This window comes from Falco naumanni, chromosome 3 (assembly GCF_017639655.2).
Source record: "Falco naumanni isolate bFalNau1 chromosome 3, bFalNau1.pat, whole genome shotgun sequence".
Classification (NCBI taxonomy): Eukaryota; Metazoa; Chordata; class Aves; order Falconiformes; family Falconidae; genus Falco; species Falco naumanni.
Window position 1 is genome coordinate 35,355,723 of NC_054056.1, and position 20,238 is coordinate 35,375,960.

A 20,238-nucleotide genomic window follows, 5' to 3' on the forward strand; every position below is an offset into this window, starting at 1 on the left:
AGGACCAGCAGGCTTTAAGCAGGAGGTTGAACTACAGACCTGGTGAGGTCACCTCCAGCCCGAATTATATAATCTTATGTCATTCCCCTGGTAACCAATTGTCACTGTGCATTTTACTTACCCAACTCAAATTAAGAGCTAAACAATCTTGAAAATGAAGACACCCTTTATTTACGGTTCAGGATTTATGTGTCCCCTGGTCTATAGTCCTTCATCTGGGGAGGAGTAACCCCATACACTGGTTTGGTCTGGGAGCTGACTAACTGCAAAGCGGCTTTGCAGAAAAGGACTTTGGGGTCCTGTGTGGACACCAAATTGCACATAAGCCAGCCATGTTCATTCACAGCAAAGAAGACCAACAACCTCCTGGGGTACATTAGGCACATAGACATTGACAGCAGGTCAAGGGAGGTGACCCTTCCCCTATTCTGAGCCATGGCAAGACGTATCTGGAGTGTTCTGGCCAGTGCTGGTCTCCACAGGAAAAGATGGACATGGATATACTGTAACAGGTCCAGCACAGGGATACACTAAGGGAGTAGATATCTCATAGAAGGAGAGGCTGAGACAGCTGGGATTTTTCAGCCCAGAGAAGGGAAGGGTCAGGATTATCTTATACATGTGGATAAATACCTGGAGGGAAGAACAAAAGAAGATGGAGCAAGGCTTTTCTCAGTGGTACCCAGTGACAGAACAAGAGGCAATGGACACACACTGAAATACAGGAAATTCCATTTAAACACACAAAATAACTTTTTTTTTTTGCTGTGAAGGTGCTCAAACAGGGGAACAGGCTGGCCAGAGGGGTTGTGGAATTTCCACCACTGGAGGTATTCAAACCCCAGCTGAACATAGCCTTGAGAAACCTGCAGAGATGCCACAATCCCAATTATTCTGTGATTCTGTCAGTAGAACCTCCTGATGTGCATCCCTACACAGCTCCCAGACAGTCATGGCCTTCATAGTCTAGACCCAACAATGTGTTTATCTTTGTCATCCCTCTGACCTCTTATTATAGTTTATATATATATATTTATATATATATATAATAGCTTTTATATATAGGTTGTTATATCTTACATCCCAGAAAGAACCCTTACCTGACTGCAGAGGAACAGTCTGTAGAGCACTGCACAGTTAAACAGCAGTTGTACCCAACAAGTAGGCAGTGCAAGGTCACAGAGCAGAAGTGGCAAAACACTGTCAAGAGGCTACAAATGCTGCTGTCCTCTGTACTCCAGTCTGGACTACCAGCTGCCATATTCAGGTGGGAACTGGCACGCTTACAGTGTTAAAACTCCCTATTAAAACTATACTTGTGCCTCCTAACTATTTCTCCAATCCCTCCCTTTTAAATCCCTTGGTAAAACCCACTTTATGGATGACAGCCTCTTATACACTTAGCAATAAAGAGGTTTAAACGAAATAATCACAATAACTAACTAATAAACATTCTTCATTATTTCGAAGATGATAATAATCCCTAGCACTTGCATTGCACTTTACATATTCAAGCACTTTATAATCATTAACTAATTAGTCCTTGCAAAGCTCATCTAAATATTATTATCCTGTTAATGCAGAAAGAGAAGCTGTAAGAGAGAAGGTAGAGAATTTACCTAAGGGCATACATCAAGCCATTTGCAGAAACAAGATTGGAACTCAGCTCTTCGGCGTCCTAATCCTTGGCTCATATCCCTCTTGCTGTCTCTGATAATATGGGCTAAATTATACAACAGTAGGATCATTTTCTTTAATATTCATCCCCAAATGCATGACGTTGAATATTACATTTCATCTCTTTGTTGTCCTCAGGATCACTTATTTCTTTCTCCCTCCCCTTCTGCACTGATATTGCCTCCTGCCTTTATATCATGAGCAAACATTAGTAGCACTTAAGGTCTAGCCCCCATTTATGCAACAGCACTGAGATAATCGGCTTGGCCATGTTATCCAATGAATACACAGTACCAAATTCAGATATGCACCTTTGAGCGTTGGGGTAGAAAACTCTATGTCTTAAGGGAACATCTTTATCAATGGTTCTGGTGCCTCAGCTTCACAAGGAGGGGTGCAAGCCGATTTACCTCAACACTGTTTATACCTCCACATTAGTGTGTGGATCAGCTCCTTCCCATGTTCTTTTCAAATAAACTGTGGGTGGGGTTTTTGGTGTTTTTTTTTCCCTCACCTAGATCAGTGATACAAAAATGACTGACCATCACATGGAAGTATCCTATGGCAAGTCTGAAACACAAGGAAGGATTATTATTTTTTTTTTTCTGTCAAATGAATCCAGACTGTGGAAATTATTACCACAGCAGAAAGTGGATGCTAGATGTCTACATGCATGCAAAATATGAGTAGAAAAATAATGGAAGGAAAATACATATTGGTATATTTCAATCAGAAAGTATTAAACACATGGACAACATGGTTAAGAAACTGCCTGAGCTAGGGAGCACTGATCACTAGGAAATTGGTGTTTGGGTTGTATCATTACATGCCTATCCCTGTTGTTCACCAGCAACATTAAAATTATATGAAGAAAGTCAAGTCTTCAAACCCAAACACAGTAAACCCCTATGCAGAAACCCTACACAATTCAACCAAATTTGAGATAGTGTCTGATCTACTACTGTACTCTCTCAGTACACTCCCACCCTTATTTTATTTCCTGAAGCTGTCATCCTAATTCCCTAAAGTCATTTTGGTTCATTGAAAAGGAATGATTGCCTTTGAAGGCACTTTTCCTAGTGAGGTAAATAATATTTTTCCCTTTACTTTAGTGTGCCTTTGGATTTTGTTAAAAGCATTTAGTTCTTTTTAATTATTTACCTTTTTAAATTGAAAAGTAATAAAAATGCAATAAATGGAATTACTACTTTCCACCTGTAGAGACAATTCTCCCAAAGAAATTTAGGATCTGAGGCTCAGAAACAGCCAGCAGCATGCTAGTGTTTGGTACAAATGAAGTTGGTTTCTGCCTGTGGCTGTTCTCTCTTCCATCCATGTCTGCAGTAACTTTCAACATGCTCTTTAGCCTTCCAGTACAGTCACCTTTTGTCATTGAGGAGGAAAGAAAGATCAAGCTATGATCTGCAGTTCTCAAGGCTAGATCTGGATCACAGCGAACAAGGTGGAATGTACCACCATGTTTCTATTGAATTAATTCAGTGAAACAGAGCGCATGCCATCTTCATGTGGTATCTACTTTAACAGAAACTTAGAATAACCAGGCTGGATACCCCCCAGCTGATGTACAGGTTGTCATGGCAAAGTTACTTGAGCCAAATATTGAACAAATTTTGATGAGATGAATGTCTTTAGACAACAAATACACTGCATTACATAGACACAGCTTTTTTTTTTTTTTTGGCATTAATAGTTTAAAACACTAATTTCAGAATCACAGCCTAAGCTTTTCTGCAAGTTACAGTATACCTTTCTTTGAAGCTCATGCATGTATTTAGTTTACTTCCAATGACTCACTGCAGATAATGACAGTAGTGGCTAATTCCCAGGTAAGCTTTCCCCAGTTTTATTAGTCTTTACATGGTGTAGATTTACATCGAGAGTATATCCAGCATATAGCCTGGTATTCTCCATCAACTCTCTATCAACCAGTTCCTTCAGACATCTCAGCTGCCCCGTGAGCATCCACTAAGGAACAATTATATTTGTGGTTAGGTACCTTCTTTTCATAGAAACCAGCGAATTTGTTGCTCTTGGGTCCTGCTTGGTGCCTCCTCAGCTAAGATGCTGTCCCTGTTACTCTTCATGCTGGAACAAACTGGGAACACTAACATGTTCATTTATAGCATCTCATCTGAAAAGTGTTAATTGGAAGCTGAGGTGTGGTAGATTTTTCAGCTGTTCTAACTTGACTGCAAACCTACATTAAACTAGCATTCCCTTTAGCAATGGAGAATCCTTCAATTATGCATTGGGCAGGACTCAAAACTCCTGTGATGGTTCCTAAAACTCAAGGTCATATCAGTCAGCTCCAAGCAGATTATGGAAAAAGAATCTGTGGTGAGAAACAGTAGGGAAGTTATCAAAATAATATTATTTTGGTTTTGGTGCACATGCTTCCCATAATAATGGACTTGCAATATTTAAATATATTATATCAGCTAAAATTCCTACCACTTTGGAGAAACTTTCCATCTCAGTGCTGTATCATGCACCTTTCATTTTCAGTTGTGCTCCATGGTGATGTCCATACCACCATAGAAGCTTTACAAAACCAACATGGTTTTTTTTTCAGTGGAAGAAGCCTGCGATGAGGGAAAGCAAGGGAAGCATAAGTCCAAAAAAAGCTGTAGTAGCCACTGCAGAAATTATTAATATATGCAAGCCAGAGAGGCTTCTGATTACAGATGGAACAAATTTCTTTACTGAGTTCCTAAAGCATTCAGTCACTTAACATTTTTGGTCATATAGACTCTTCTTTCTTTGCTTCACATCAAATGTCTGAGTAGCCTAGTTGCCATGTGTGGTATGTCATACAGTCTGCATCAATAACCAGCCTCAAAGACTTGCCACAGGATGGGATGAATCTCTAACTGGGGGAGTATTTCTCTTCCTACTAGGAGCCTCGATGATTTAGTTTAAACTAGATATATCATATTTCGATGGTTAAAGTTAGGAAAAACAAATCCTACTGCTTTTTACAGATAATTCATGAGGTGTTCCTTAAACTGCAGTGACTCTCCACATACTTGCAACTTGCATGAGGACTGTGTGACTATGCCTTTGCATACCACGTACTGTGACCGAACCTGCCTTCCTTAAAGATGTGGTGACAATGACCACAGGACATTTCCCATCCTGATTTCTGAGGGATTGATTTTATGCCCCATTTCATTTGGTCTCTTTTTTAAGAGCAAGCTGCTAGGATTTAAAGAAGAGTGTTTTTCCAAGTGGGCTCATTACAGATCAGCTGTTTAATTACACCTAGTAAAGAAGTAATGCATAGTGATATTCTGAATTTGTCCCTAATTAAAAATACTGTACTTAAGGCTTGCATGATTCCCTTCTGCTGAAATCTTTAATCAGGAGATGAATAAGGCTCTGGCGCCTTGATTAATAATAGGACCAAGTGCTCTGTGGCTGAAAATGCCAGGGTATTAAATTTCCTTAAGTCACCTGGTGTTCCCATCTAATAGAGATCCTGGCAATGTTACTTATGCAATAGTACAGAATAATTGAGGCATAAAGTTACAGGTCCTGAATGAGACAAATGATACTAATTCTCCTGAAGACAAGTCTGACGTGGATGTGGGCACTAATGTAATAAACAAGATACCTTTGTAATTGCATCATTAAATAAAATAAATGGCTTGCTTCTAAGTACTACTCATGAAATCTAATGCACAGGTAAGACATGCTGAAATCCCAACAAATAAAAGTACATGGGACCTTGGGAAAACGCATAGAGATAACTATCCTAAACAAAAACCACTCAGATATGACAATCTTGAAAGTAAGATGAATTTTAAAAGTAACAAATTATGCCAAGGAGAAAAAGGTGTCAGATGCTTTTACTAAAAGTACTGGTTTTGCATCACACAGAGAAACAAAACAAACATAATCCAAAGCTCATGTATATGAGCCATGTTTTCTTTAGGTTGGTTTGAGAAGAGCTGGTGGCAGAACAGAGTCACAATTCTCAGTAGCTGTGAACAGTTCAAACTACAATATTAGGGAAAAGGTACCTTCCTGAATTTTTGGGTACAACTGCCTCTTCTCGAAGAGAACTGTGGCACATAATCATACTTGTTGTCTATTTTACTGTGAGACATTGATCTTTCAAATGCATAAAGGCATGAAAGTGACAAACAATTCCACAGCAGGTCTCAGGTACCACTAAAACTATATGGGGACCCCTACCACAGGAGCACAGTTGAGTCCAGCAGAATTAAGAACTCAAAAGGGGAGGCTGAGGTACTTTTCCCTGAAATGTGCTTGTTACTATGATTTATTTAGGAGCACCATTTGCATTGGTGACCTATTCCCTGCTACTGCCAGCTTGCCAGCTGATCAGGCTCCACCTAAACCCTAGTCAGGTGGTCACCTCTGGACAGTCCTAATCCAAGTATAGCATGAATTTATTCATGAGTATGTTACAACTGTTTATTCTTACAATATTATCAATCTTAGCAAAAACCAGTTCCTCTCAGCCTTTATTTTGCTATGCTGCTATGTCATATAGAGACAATCATACCTATTAGTGACTCTGCTGAAGTGCCAGGCACAGGAGCTCTGTTTTTGGCATTTTACTCTGGAAAGCAAACAGGCAAATTTCTTTATCTGTGCACTGCCAGTATTTCCATTATCTGAGCTAATGCATAAGAAGCCAGCTAGCATGTTTCAGTGCTAAGCTGCAGATTGCAGCAGGTATAAATGCCTTCTTCAGGTAGTGTCTTCCCTCTCCCCATCATGGCAATACCTCTGTTAAGCTTTGCTCTTATGTGAACTCACTTTTGTTGCTCAGAGTGACGTACAGTACTCTTCACTGAAGTCCCCACAGTACCTGGTACAATGGCAGTAGCCCCTCCTTAGCACTAGAAATATCTTGACTACCACATCCTGTGGTCACAAGCATCTTTTCATGATCCTGTACATTAACAATTTATTCTTATCCTGGAATGCACAAGCTATTTTTCTTTCTCATTTTTAGCTGATGTAATATCGTTTTACAGTGGAAATTATTAGTGCCTCACTATAGAACCTGGTACTTTCTGTTAGGAAATGTATTTGCTGCTTCACTAATATGGCTAAAACTATTCTTCCTATGTGATATCCTTTTCTTTCTCTGAACTCCCGATACCTCCTGACTGTGCACCAAGGTAAAATAACATATTGTGAAATTACTAAAAAAGATTAGTCCCAGTTTGTACTGCCAATTCAAATCCAGCAGCTACTGATCATATCACAACATCTTCCCTTAAATCAGTGTTTCACCCACTTTTAAGCATCTTCTGTAATCTCTAGCTTTTTCAAATTAAGTATTCACTTTCCATGTGATAATATATCAAAGAGCTTACTGATTTTTACATGTACCTCAACAGCTTAATTTCCTTATCTAAAACCTCCTGAATGTTATCATAAAAATAAATATTTTTGTAGCTGACTTAGCAATTGGATGTTGGTCTCTAAAAATAGATTACATAGAAAAAGGCAGATAACGTACCACCACACGATTTTGACCTATAATTTCCAGTGGGTAATTCCAATATGGAATGGTATGCGAATTAAAAGCTTCTGGTTTCCACCCCAGAAGTAGCTGCATACCATTAGCAAGGGGTGCAATCCTTGCACATTCAATCTGAATGTGATCCCTGGGAAGACAGATGAGTGGAAAAATATTGTGCAAGCAGTTATAGCCAAATAAAAAGATCCCTTGTGACTTCATCTACAGAAAATAAAGTGTTATTGAAAAATAAAATGATGGGGTTTTTTTTGTTTTGTTGGTGTTGCAGTGTAATAATTCTCATGTTGTTTTAGCTTAGGTGGAATTCTGGTTGAAATGCACGTTTTAAAGACCATGGATTTCTAGAAGCCTCATAAAATGCATAATATAATGTGCACTTATAATAAATATTGTTAATCATGCTTATGGTAGTACTTACAGGTCAGGAAAAAGGAGTCTGGAATAGCAGGCACTGTAAAAATACTGCCAGTCTTTTGCTAAAGGATAGTTGCTGAAGTGCTTGCAAGGAGATAAGTGAAATCAGCAGAGGCGAAGGTCGGCTTGGTGTATGGAACAACAGAGTGGACTATCACTTCCCTCCCCAGTAGTCGTGGAAGTCATAACGCCACATCGGAGAATAAACCAGGCACCAGGACCCCTTTGCCACACGCTGCATGGTGCCAGGCAGGTCTCAGACCTGAGGTGGGACATGTGGACCGACCTCTCACAACATGACCACCTGTTTTCTGCCACCTCTCACTGCCAGGCTGCTAAGGCTCTGGTAGTCACTTACAAGATGTCCTGCCTACTAAGACAAGAAATAAACAAAAGAAGTGGAATTGCATAAATGTTTCTCCTTCACCTTGCTTATCACTTTTAATAAGAAGTGAGTTTTATGTAAGCAAATTCATTTGTGTTTCTTCACTTATACTTTCATTCTGAGCCTTAAATCAATGCCAGATTAAAGGCTGAAAATATTCCACTCAATAGTTATTACATTTACTCTTTCTGATTTTTTATGCAGTCAGCTTAAATACATAGATCAGTAAGGAATTTAGCCAGTTTTTAAGACAATAAAGTGCATGAAAAGTGGAGTAATTCTGCAAATGGATGTGATAGAAAGTTAGTATCAGAAGCCCTCTTGTAAAAAAAAAACAACAAACACACCACCACCACCCCAAAAAAAACCACAACAAAAAATCCTCTAAAAAATCAAAATATACTAGGACAATTTGCAGGGAAATGAAATTCCAGCAAAAGCAAAATAACCTCTGATCTTTATCTCAGGAAAGGATAAACATCCTTGGGAAATATTATGCTGCAAAATCTTCTCCTTAACTATAACAGCCGGGACTAAACACTTCACCTAAGCAAGGAAAAAAATACTGATGGCTTCACAGAGAGAGAATTGCTGCTCAAGTAGGAACTGAATCAGGCCATGAAGATGTGAATCTGCACCACTATGGGCCGTGGACAAGTGAGAAATGGATGGAACCAGAGGGAGGTTTTCCCCACTGCCTCCAGTATTTAGGTGAAGGTTGGTTGTGGTATCTTATGGATATTCCTCTTTGTCTCCAATTTTCTCCTTTCACTCAATCAAACCTTACTGACAGAACCCCACTGATCCTGAATGATGTCTGTATTCCTGATTTCTTCAGGGAGGAGTGGTGCTATGCACAGATACAAAGGTGAGCGAGCTCTCCTGCACCATAGAAAATGCTATGCTGCTTCCCTTACCCAAAATTTGTCAAGTACTTTGGCAGAGCAGCACATTGTAGGTTGCAGATGTTTCCTTAGGAGGATTTATAAAGTTACTTAAGCCTTCCTATATTAAAAACTGCAGCACCTGAATCTCCAACAACACTCGGGGAAACATATGCCCCTCAAAGACAGAGCTTTGGCATCACCCAAACAGTATTTCATGTCTTTCTTACTTTCAGTTTATAATACTGCCTTCACCTTTTGTTTCTCTGGTATACACCAGGTCTCAAGACATGAAGGGAGGAGGCATTTCCTGACAAAGGCAAATCCTGACATTTAGATGACACTATGACAACTTGGGGAGTTGAAACTCATGGAGTTTTCCTGGAAAACTTAGCCACGGATTTCAGTCAGGAGGCAATCAATCAGTGGGCCATCGTTCCTTAATGGAGCTAGGCTGAAGTTTGGTTGGCTAAAAATTCTCCCAGTGTAAGTGCAAGACTGTATTTTGCCTGACTTAGATTAGAACATAGTTTACCGTAAGGTTTTTGAGGTCTGATTAAACCAAACAAAGAAATCAATTTAAATTTCATTACTAACATTATTCTGAATAAAAAAAAAAAAAAAAAAAAAAGAAAAAGAAAAAAGAAAAACCACACAGATTTTGCTTGGTTTTAGCTTTATGTATTAACTAAGTCTAACCTGAATTCACAGTTTTTTTCCTAAACAATGTGTCATCTGTCATCTTGTCACACCTCCCCCAAAGTGATTATGGTATAGTGAAAGAACAAACATGATGAACCAGAAAAGTAGTATCTTTAATTTGCATAGAAAATACCTGCACAACTAAAAAATATACAAAAAGACAGATAAAGGTAAACCACTTTTCCCAAGATCCACCAGACATGTGACATCTTTCAGCAACTGAAAATTAATTTCCAGTATCCAAATTATAGTCCAAATATCTAAGTGTGCCTCCAAACAAGTATTACATGTTTGTCTAGAAGAATAGAAAGTTTCCCTTTTCTACAGGAGGAGTAGAATTTAAACATTCCAAGATTTGACACTGTAGCTGGCAGAGATGAGATAAACCAGGATATCTGTAATGAGAAATCTGTCTATTCTAATATAATCTTACATTAATCACTTAACAAATTAATAATCTCACCATAATTGAACTCTCCATAAAGAATATGCAAGCATTGGAGAAACTAACTGATTTAATTTTAGTTTCACATTCCCTGATGCATTAATTCCCTCTGAATTTGTTTTCCTCTCCATTTTGTAATATTGAACTTAGTCCTGTCAGGAATGTTTTATCTCTCTGCTTGTTTGCTTCCCTGACTTTTGGACATGAATGTCACAAACCTCTTCACTTATAAATTTGCTTTTTTCCCTGAAGATACAGTGCAGATAACGACAACAAAAGGCTCCCCATGTGTTCAGTGAACTAGAAAGCAAGATTTTGTACCTTAAAAAATCTCTTGTTGGAGCATAAACTCCTGGATGACTACAGAAGGTTAAGTAAATTGAGAGAGGCTGTCAGTTCAGCAGGGGCTTTGCTTTCAATACCTGCGAGTTTTCCTGAAAACACAGGCTTGAGATTAGCAAACCATAACAATGCATTTAAGTTCAGTTAATTCCTTCAATGTTTAGCCTCCCTGAAAAAGTAGAAAGCAGTCAGAATCCACACAAATGAGGACCTGCTGTGCTTTGCATTTTGGCATGAAATCCTATGCCTTGAATAAAAAATGATAGCTAAAGATACACTGTATGACGTTTTTCCTTCCTTCCCTCCCTCCTTCCTTCCTTCCTTCCTTCCTTCCTTCCTCCCTTCCTTCCTTCCTTTCCTACCTCCCTCCCTCCCTCCCTCCCTTCCTCCCTCCCTTCCTCCCTTTCTTCCTCCCTCCCTCCCTTCCTCCCTCCCTTCCTCCCTCCCTCCCTCCCTCCCTTCCCAAAAGACCCAAGCGTACTTAATGATGAGCTGGTGAGCAGTGGAGTTGAGGACATGAACCTTCTCACCGTACCACAGATGTTTGTACTTTGTGAGATGACTTCCATCTTAAATGTCAGTGACTTGAATAGGAACCTGGATACCTACGGGTACCAGGTACAGACACCAACACTATAAATACCGAAAGTTAGGTGAGATATGCCCTATTCACAACATTTTTTCTGAAGACTGCTGCACCATATGGTAGGTGGGAGCTGTATGGACAACAGCCATTTTTGTGACCCTTCTAGCCTGTGGACACCTTCATGTGGAAATCTCTTCCCTATGAACCTGAAAAGCATCTGTGTTACTCTGTCCTACAACCATTAAATTCCTGCCCAGCCTAACTCTTAAAATACGATGTGGAAGAGCCCCGTGTGACCATGCCTGTAACATACTCCTGAGACCACGAAGGCAGCATCCTTCCATGCAAGGCAGAGCAAGATTCTGTTGACTGACTGATATCAAATGGTTATTGAGTACTGGAAAGAAGGTACAAATATGTGACAGAGTGCCCGCTCTCCTCATAAGAGTTATCTGAAATGTGCAACTTTGCTTGCAGAATGTTGTATTTCCATCCCCTCTTGCCAATTACTGAGTTAAGTGGTGCATGGAGCCTTTTAAAGACTAGAATTATTTTCTAAAGACTAAGAGAATGTGAATCAAAACTGCTCATTACATATTCTCCTAACTTGGATGGTGTCCTCCACAGTAGGCTGCAGCTACTGGTTATTACACTTTTTCTGTTAGCAACAAGAACAAAGGGCTCTGAGCCAAAAACTGGAAATATCCAACAAGCAATTATAAAACCCCATTAGGAAATAGCTGCTGGTTGATTCTGCTTATTATAGCAACTCCTAATAACAACAATGTACTTCTAAAGTCAATTTGGGCACCTTTTACTGGGTGATGAAATATAAAAACACAGTTTGGAATTTTCCAGGATGCCTCTCATTCTTGGATGTGGCCACAGAATATCATCTTCAACATTCCTTTTGCTCATTTTTGTATCTATTATAGATGTATAGAGAGACATAATTTCACCAGAATAGATTCTACCTATCTTTCTATTCTAAATATATATTAAGGGGGGAAAAATAATTCCTGTGTTAGGCAGATCATCTTTTGGGAGAGGTGTACTTCCACTTTACACTGAGCAGTGGAGATGGTGATCTATTATTGATCATGACACAGGGAGCAGAAGTTTAATGTGGTAGTTCTATTACAAACTACTCATTGACTTACTTGCTTAAAGCACCACTATTAAAAAAGTATGTTAATATACAGTCCTAAAATTAATTAAATAATCTGACACAAATTCTGAGTTGGAGGAAACAGTCATACCCCCCACAGACTTCAAAGGCTGCTTTGCATTTCTGCAGTAGACATACCTTTTTTTATCTCCGTGATATGTATTTAATCCTGTCTCATCTCCTCTGGAGCTTCAACAAAGATCCAACAACAGCAAATCAGCATATTAAATACATATTAGTTATCCTGAGTATCCCTGAGATATGTTTGGGGTAGATCAGTAGACACATCCTCCTTGAAGATGAGAAACCGAGAAGGGTAAGAAAGTATTTCTCTGTGCATCAGCTCCTTCTTCTCCCTTGTTCTTACTAATAGCCAGCCACAAATGAAGCTACTCTGTTGAGCATTCTAATCTTTAAGGCAAAAGGATCTGTGGCAGAAGATACACGTGTGCATGTATATTGGTATAGATATTTGACAGGATTTTGAGATCTTCCTGTGGGAAGTAGAAGGAAGAAACAGCACTGCAACTATCAGCTTGCAGAAATGGTTCTGATGAACGTAAATGGAGCTGCTGAAATAGACCCATCTACGATACACATGGGGGCTTTTCTGGTGTTTTTTTTTGTTTGGGTTGGGTTAGGTTGGGTTGGGTTTTTTTGTGGGTTGGTTGTTTTTGTGGTTTTTTTTTTTTTTTTTTTTTTTTTTTTTTTGGTTGGTTTGAGGTTTTTTCCCCAACAACTCTAACCAAGAGAGGTCTAAGGAGACACAGGACTTGTAGTGTCCGGATGTACTCTTAGCTATATCACCTGATGTATGTGCAACTAAAAATACCTGGGTAGGCCACAGCTAAACATACCCTCTCTCCCCAGAAGCAGAACCTTAACATTTGTGTTGCCCTGTGATTTCCCTTGAAGAGGGTGTTCTTTAAAGACTTTACACCCCTGCGGACCTAAAATAGCATCCCCTTTTAAAGGAACAAACAAGACTAAGTTGAGTGGTATCTGGGGTAAAAATATAAAAGCTTGAGTCATGAACTTAGTTCATACAAAGCTCCTAGTAAAAACCTGAGGAGCTTTGCCTCAAATACCTAGAGTGCCTTGTTGTACTGGCTTCACATTCAGATGTTAAAGCTGTGGACTTAAGCAAGGCTCTTCATCCCAAATTGGTAGGCTAGTGGATTTAAATTTGATCCCACGTCTCATTATCTTTAAGCTAATGAGCATAATTGAAGGTCTTGGAAAACTTATTTACACTGCATTATTTGTAATTGCTGATAAATCCCTTGAAAAGGGACATCTGTTTTATATGCCCAGTGGGAATTGAAAGTAACATACTTTGTATGTAGGTAAATCACAGGATATTAATAGATCTCGGGAAAGGACTGGCTGTTGAAGGATGGGGTGGAGGGAAAGAGTGGGCTGGTGAGATACAATGAGAGCTTAATGAAGAAAACTTAGAAATCATTGCTAATTGCTTCTTCATGGGCTCAGTGCTGCACATAGATCTCCTTCTGTGCCCCTTAAAGATGTAGCATGTGCATGGCTGGGCAGCTCTGAAATGAAGAAGACACTGACTCTGGCCCCCAGCAAGTGCCTGGTAGCCCAGGGAGTGCGAGCAAAGAGCTGGTCTTGCAGGGCAACCGGGCTGAGGTTGGGGTTGTATCTGGGAGGTAGGGCAAGGTAGGAAAGCAGACACCTGCACTGTCATTTTTTTTTCTGGAATAAACTGGTATATGCAGATCCCTTGGGTCTGATCTAATCTACAGGTTGTCCAGATACTTCATACTTTTGAAAGGAACAGTGAAGAGGATATAAATCCATACCAGCATGACCAAACTAACCAGCCCTCCTGCACGGGCCCAGATCTTTCCCTTCTCCAACTCAAAAAGTCTTCTGGCACTATCTGACACACAGGGACTAGAAATGTTCCACATCCCATGCTGCTGTGAAGACCAGAGACTGGTCCACAGTTATTGCTCAACCTTCAAGCTGTGGAAACTATTCTTTCTACGAATTCTAACGTTTTAAAATTCCCACTAGTCCAGGAACCCTTGAATTTGGCCATGTGAGCCCACCAACACTACTTCACAACATGATCCCATGTCCTTCTTCATCAGAAATATCCCCTTTTCCACCCAGGAATGGAGAAGGTTTCTTCTGCTAAACTTTGACAAACAGCTTGTTGAAACACCCCCATTCAAGATTTAGTGCTTAGTGTAGCGCTTGCAGTTCTGGTTTCTGTTTTTATTATGTTGTTTTGATTGGATTTTAAATTTTCTTTAATATGTACTTCCAAGCCCTTCAATCTCTAAATTGTCAATAAGGGCTTCCGCCACCCAGAATGATATGAGTAGACAATCAGTATGTCAACATCTTTCTGGAGCTATTTACCATCAGGAGGGAAACATGCTTCAGTATGAGAAAAAACAGCAACTAGCTTTTAGTGTCTTGCTCTGTGGCAATCAATCCTTTTACACTCTGAAATGTATATGTGTGTGTATATATATATATAAATGAAGGTTTAATATTCTCCATCTGTTAAAACTCCAGAGCTGCAGCAGAAAGCTCCTATACTTCATACTGAAACAGTAACAAACCATCTTCTTGTAAGCTGTAGAAACAAACCCAACAACAACAAAAAATCCCAGAAAAATCCAAAAATGAAAAAAACCAACCCTCAAAACAACACCCACACCTAAAAAACCCACCACATCACCCAAAGGGGATCCTGTGACTAAGTGTGTGTATACTCATGGAAGCCAAAGGCAAAGGGCTATTAGTGTACACTTGAGATCACTTAGAGAAGCCCATGGGGAAATGCTCTAGTATTACTGCCAAAATAACACACAAAGAAACTATGTCTCTGAATACCCTGAAGGGATGAAAAAATGTTTAATAAATGAGTTCTTTCCAGAGGTCAAATATTAACGATTTGTGTGTGCATTTTCTGTTGAGATTTCATTTTCTCTGTTCCAGCCTGGACAGGGAAAAATATCAGTAGGCAAAACTTTGATTAAAATAAACGAATCAACACAGAGCTGCGTGCCTGGGTAAAGCTAATGCATGAGATTATAAAGTGCGACAGCTGCAATATTAATAAGGTGAAGAAGAGGAAAAAAAGTGATAGAAACCTCACAGACTGATCTTATTTGGCTTGATTGTTTCTGTATTATCTCTAGCAAAGAAGCCAGGAGAACTGGACAAAGGATGATCTTTATTGTGCTGGATACTCTTATTTTCCATTTCTCTGCTATGATTCAGCAGAGATGTTGGGGGGAGGGGGTGGGGTGAGAAAAAAAAATTAAAAAATCACAGAAGAGCTACTCTTGGAGAGAGAAGAATGTGAGAACAGACGGTAAAAGCGAGGTCAGGGAGAAAGAGAGGAAGGCTGGAAACTGGAGATATTCAGGATGACAGGCAGATAGCAGAAGAGGAGAGAGGGATGCTGCATCCAAGCTGACTGCCTTTGCAGAGCTCATCTCGAGGATTCTTCTTCTTTGTGGTGCAAGCTATGTCCATGCTGTTACAGCTGCAAGATTTGTGGCCGCAGAGGGCTGACTGGCAAGGTCTCCCCATACACTTGGCGCTGCTTGGCAATTTGTAATAATGAGATTCATTAGCGCTATATGCTCTGCTGGAAATACTTCCAAAGGTTTAATCTGAGCCACACAAATGACTATTTACTTAGGTAGCACTTCATTAGCTGCTCCTGCCCTGCTGTGTAATATGGTATAAATTACTAGCTGGAGTTGCTAGCATCACACCCAAACTGGCTGTCTTGTTCATTGTAACATGCTGCTGGCAATCAGCTAAAGGGGATTCTGTTTCAAAGCTGAAAATATACCATGCCTGGCAAAAATATTAATATCCTAAAAGTGCACAACATTTCAATTTCCAGGCACAAAATTGCTGGCCTATATAAAAGAGAGTGGTATGTACTGGAGAGCAAACAAAACTTTCTATGCATGGCATGGAACTTTTCACAAGCAGAGCTCACAAAGCATAACTGCCTTTCTCAGTCCCTGCCCCCCACTTTTTCTCTTTGCTTTTGTCCATTTATTTTGTGGAGATTCCTCTTGACAGCACCGAGATCTCAGTGCTGACAGCTGGCAGAAACAACAGGCCAGGCAAGATGCTCTTTAGCTTGCAAGAGTCTCAGACCCAGAGCTTGGACCTGTCCTGCTAGGGACCTGGGACCCAGATTTGTTCAATGAGGGGGCCTCAAAGGCTGGTGACAATGTCTCATCATTTGTCTATGCTCCTCCAGTCTCAGCTGCTCAGCTTCCAGAGATGCCAGTCCCAGTGGCACTGCAATCATAGTACAACACACAGTGAGCTGTTTTACACCAATGGGTTAAAACTGAATGCCAAGCCATATATGTTTTACTTCTCTGTTAAAATGCAGCTGTCCCCGTCTGTGTGTGTGTCTGTAATTAACACTGCATGGCCCCAGTGTGTGAAGCACAGCACATTTCTTGTCATTTCAATTGCAAGGAAAAGGGTGGGAAGGAGAAATGTCTGCATGAAGATTTGGGCCAAGACAAGTAGAAGCTCCAAATCTTGCAAATTGCTTTCTGTGGGATTTCTAATGCCTAATAACAGTCTTCCAAAACTACTAAAACATGAAGACATAATCACAGCCTTTATTATGAAATACAGGTGAAAAGTTTCAGCTAACAATGATGCATGTAGCAGTCTTCCCTCCCTTGAATCCACAGGGAGACCCTCCCTGCAGTGGCAGTGTTCTGGTGGACAGACAGGTGCTAGACCTGCAGTCCTCATGGGCTGCCTTGTCAGCAGGGCCCATGGGTAAGGTCTATGTGCTCCAGAAATTCATGGATCCATTAACCTTTACACGAGGGCAGAAACGGAGAGGGCTGTGAAATCCTGCTGTGTATCGAGTGATTTTCCCCACAGCACCAGCTAATCGCCCTGGCTTTAGACATAACTACTCAAGCATAGGACTCAAACATTTCCTGAGGCTCTTCCATCCCAACAGCAATTTTGCTTTACACTCATTAGCTGGATGAGAGGAGACCACAGGACAGGCACAACCTGTCACTTAACTCTTTATGCTACTTCACTTAGCTCTGAAGATCTCTATTTCCATCCTATTTGCACAGCACCTTTTACACTGTTCAGTATAGCCTCTGACAATCTTCATTTGGCAGGTGACAGATCCGAGTCACAGAAACCTAGACCCTGTCTGAAAGACTCAGGGAACTGGGGAGATCTGGAGTGGTATCGTCAAAGTCCCAAAGCAGGAAAGTGGCCAAGTATTTTAAAAGCTGTAAGAAGCTGGTTCTTTTTACTATCTTTTAAATTTGTGGTCCTCTGGATTCAAATTTGCTTCAAGTAGAGCACCATGGAGGACAATGCTTGCACACAGAATTAATCAAAACATAAAGCAAAACTACATTCTAAAAAAAAAAGCTAGATACGACAGTAAAATGTGATGCAACCATGACTAAAATCGACACCATCAGTGTAGGCTGTCAGGGTTATTTTCCATGTTCTTGATGTAAAATTCTGGGAGATCCTAAATGGGTACCACATCATGCCATAAAGGTATGCCACCAACCTAGATTCTCTCCTTGTAAAATAAATCTGCATACTTCCAATGCAGGCTACTGACTTCAGCAATACTGAATCACAACACAGAGAAATCTGGGATGCAAACACAGATGACAAATGATGCATGTTAATTATCCATAATCAGTCACCAGAATTTCTCTCAAGCTTTGGCCAGACTGGTACAATCCTAGACTGGACCAGGAAAAGCACTGATCACCACTTTCAACCCAGAGAATCCCTGAAGCTGCCACACATCACCTAGCAGCTCTCAAGGGATTCCCAGCCCAGAGATCTTTATAGTTCATATCTGCCTCAAAACTCCAAAATATCAAATGATTCGGCAATATAAAAAAGCAGAGCATCCCATACCTTGAAAGCCATCCATCTTCTTCACTCCCTCTCTCTTTCTCATCTTACAAACATATTTCCCAAGATTCCCCATTCAAAGTACTGCTACATGCAGTCTTTTATGCAAATTATTTTGTTTATTTTTATGATGTATGCAAATGAAGTCTTTATTCTGAACATTCTTTATGATGCTATAAATGTAAGAATAGATCTTGAATTAGCCCTTTTCATTGTCAAAGTGGCACTAAAACCAACTGAGGGATTCAGAGGCTTAAATGTGTAAGCAGTTGGGCATAAAACAACTTTTATATCTTGTAAAAATTAAGGGTCTGGGCTGAGGTATTTGAGTATTAAAACAAGATCTCTAAGAAGTTAGAAAAATTGCATGTTTTTCAGAGCTAAATGAAGATTTAGACAAGAAATCAGTGAGTGAAGCAACCTGTGGTTTCACCACCTCTTTCTTTCTAGTATTCCATTTCCGATATTAACTGGGAATTTTCAACGGAAGCTAAAGATGGCAGTTACCGATTACAGCAGGAACTGGATAAACTGTGTAATGTTGTATCACTTTTGTTTTGCCTTATACACTCCATTTGCTGTATTTTTTCATGCTTAGCTTGTACCCTATAGCCCATGCTACTCTAAAAATAGGGTTACTTGGCAAATAGATCATCAGATAAACTCCACTTTCACACAACTGGGAGAAAAGGAGGTGCAAAGGTAGGGAGGAATCAGAAATAGGGAAGAACTAGAGTAACAGGAGCAGATGACGGGGGGATCAGAGGCCACGGACTGCTGGGGAAGGGGGAGCTCTGGGGTAAACACGCTTGGCTTTGCCTCTAATTGTGTGTAACTCATACTGCTGCTGAAATGCATTTTCCCCCCACTTAATCTGACTGTCCTACTCATGGAAAAGTGGCAATTAAAACCCAGCTTTGGCCCACAGAGAAGGCTATAAATTCCTGCAATTGGGATAGTGGAGTACAAAGAGATAGCCAAACAGGAGAAAACTCCCAAGCTGCAGGATCAGATAAATAAGCCACATATTCTTCCCAGCAGATACTACAGACTTAACAAGTGCTTCTTTAGTGAATGGAGGAAAGAGGTGTGGGAGATGCTAGCAGTTGCACAAGGGTATTTTCCATGGTTAAAAAAAAATCTCTACATTTATAGATGTGGAAAACTATTTTCTCTTACTCTACTGATTTACAGTGGAATGTGGAAACGTAAAGGTCATTCCATTCAAAACTTCCCTTCCATTCACAGACCCATAAAAGCACTGTTGGAAGTATTTTCATAAAACCAGCATTCTTAAACCTACTGATAGGGGAAAACAAGAAACTCACTGCTCTGTCTTGAGGAAGCACAAGTCTACTATATTTTTGTATATCACTCATGTTTTTCATGAACACAATACATAAAATTAGCCTAACATGTAGCAAGGATTAGGAGGGATGAAGGGAATATATTTATATAAACTTTGTTCTCAAATTGTTTGAAGTAGCCAGGAAAGCTCTGTGAAGACAGAATTGATTGTCTGTGCTTAGGCTTTAACTGCACACACCAGCTGGGATAAAAATGATGCTAGAACTAGGAAACTGCTTGCTGTGGGAACAGGTTTAACACACAGTAAGAGGGAAGGTATAGAGCAGGCTTGACAAGGGGAATGAGTTTAAGAGCTGTATGAAAATGTCCATGTTGACATGGTGCCACAGTGTCTCCCTGTCACTTTCAAGGAGTAAACATAAACCAAACCTTCTCTGAGGAGACTTGATCTCCCTGCCAGATGCGCGGCTGGCAGAAATTTGCCTTAACATGTTAATAAAGTCAACATGAATACAGTGCTGTAGGATCTAGTTTTTAAACAAACAAACAAAGCCAAACCAAGAAAGTAAGGCTTATATATATAGTAATTCTAGAGCTTTCTGCCCCAGTATACCAATATGTCCAGATTTTAATCTGTTTCCCCTAGACCACAGTATTAAAACTTCCTAGAAATCTTGGTTTTCTTCAAAGCAGCCCAAGCCATGCTACTTTCTGCCTTGCTCAGCAGAACTCAACATGCTCCTGCTGATCTTCCCAAATAACATCCTTTGCCCACTGACAACTGACAGTCATTAGAAATTCATTAGAATTAATTTAGACTTGACTGTGCAACCGGTTTCTGCATT

The 20,238-nt window shown here is 40.0% G+C and overlaps 1 protein-coding gene across 7 annotated transcripts in view; it reads right to left on the bottom strand.

Annotated features, from left to right (window-relative positions):
* Positions 1-20,238, bottom strand: part of TSNARE1 (t-SNARE domain containing 1) — a 506,791-nt gene that overhangs the window by 97,273 nt on the left and 389,280 nt on the right. The gene's annotated exons all lie outside the window — the stretch shown is intronic.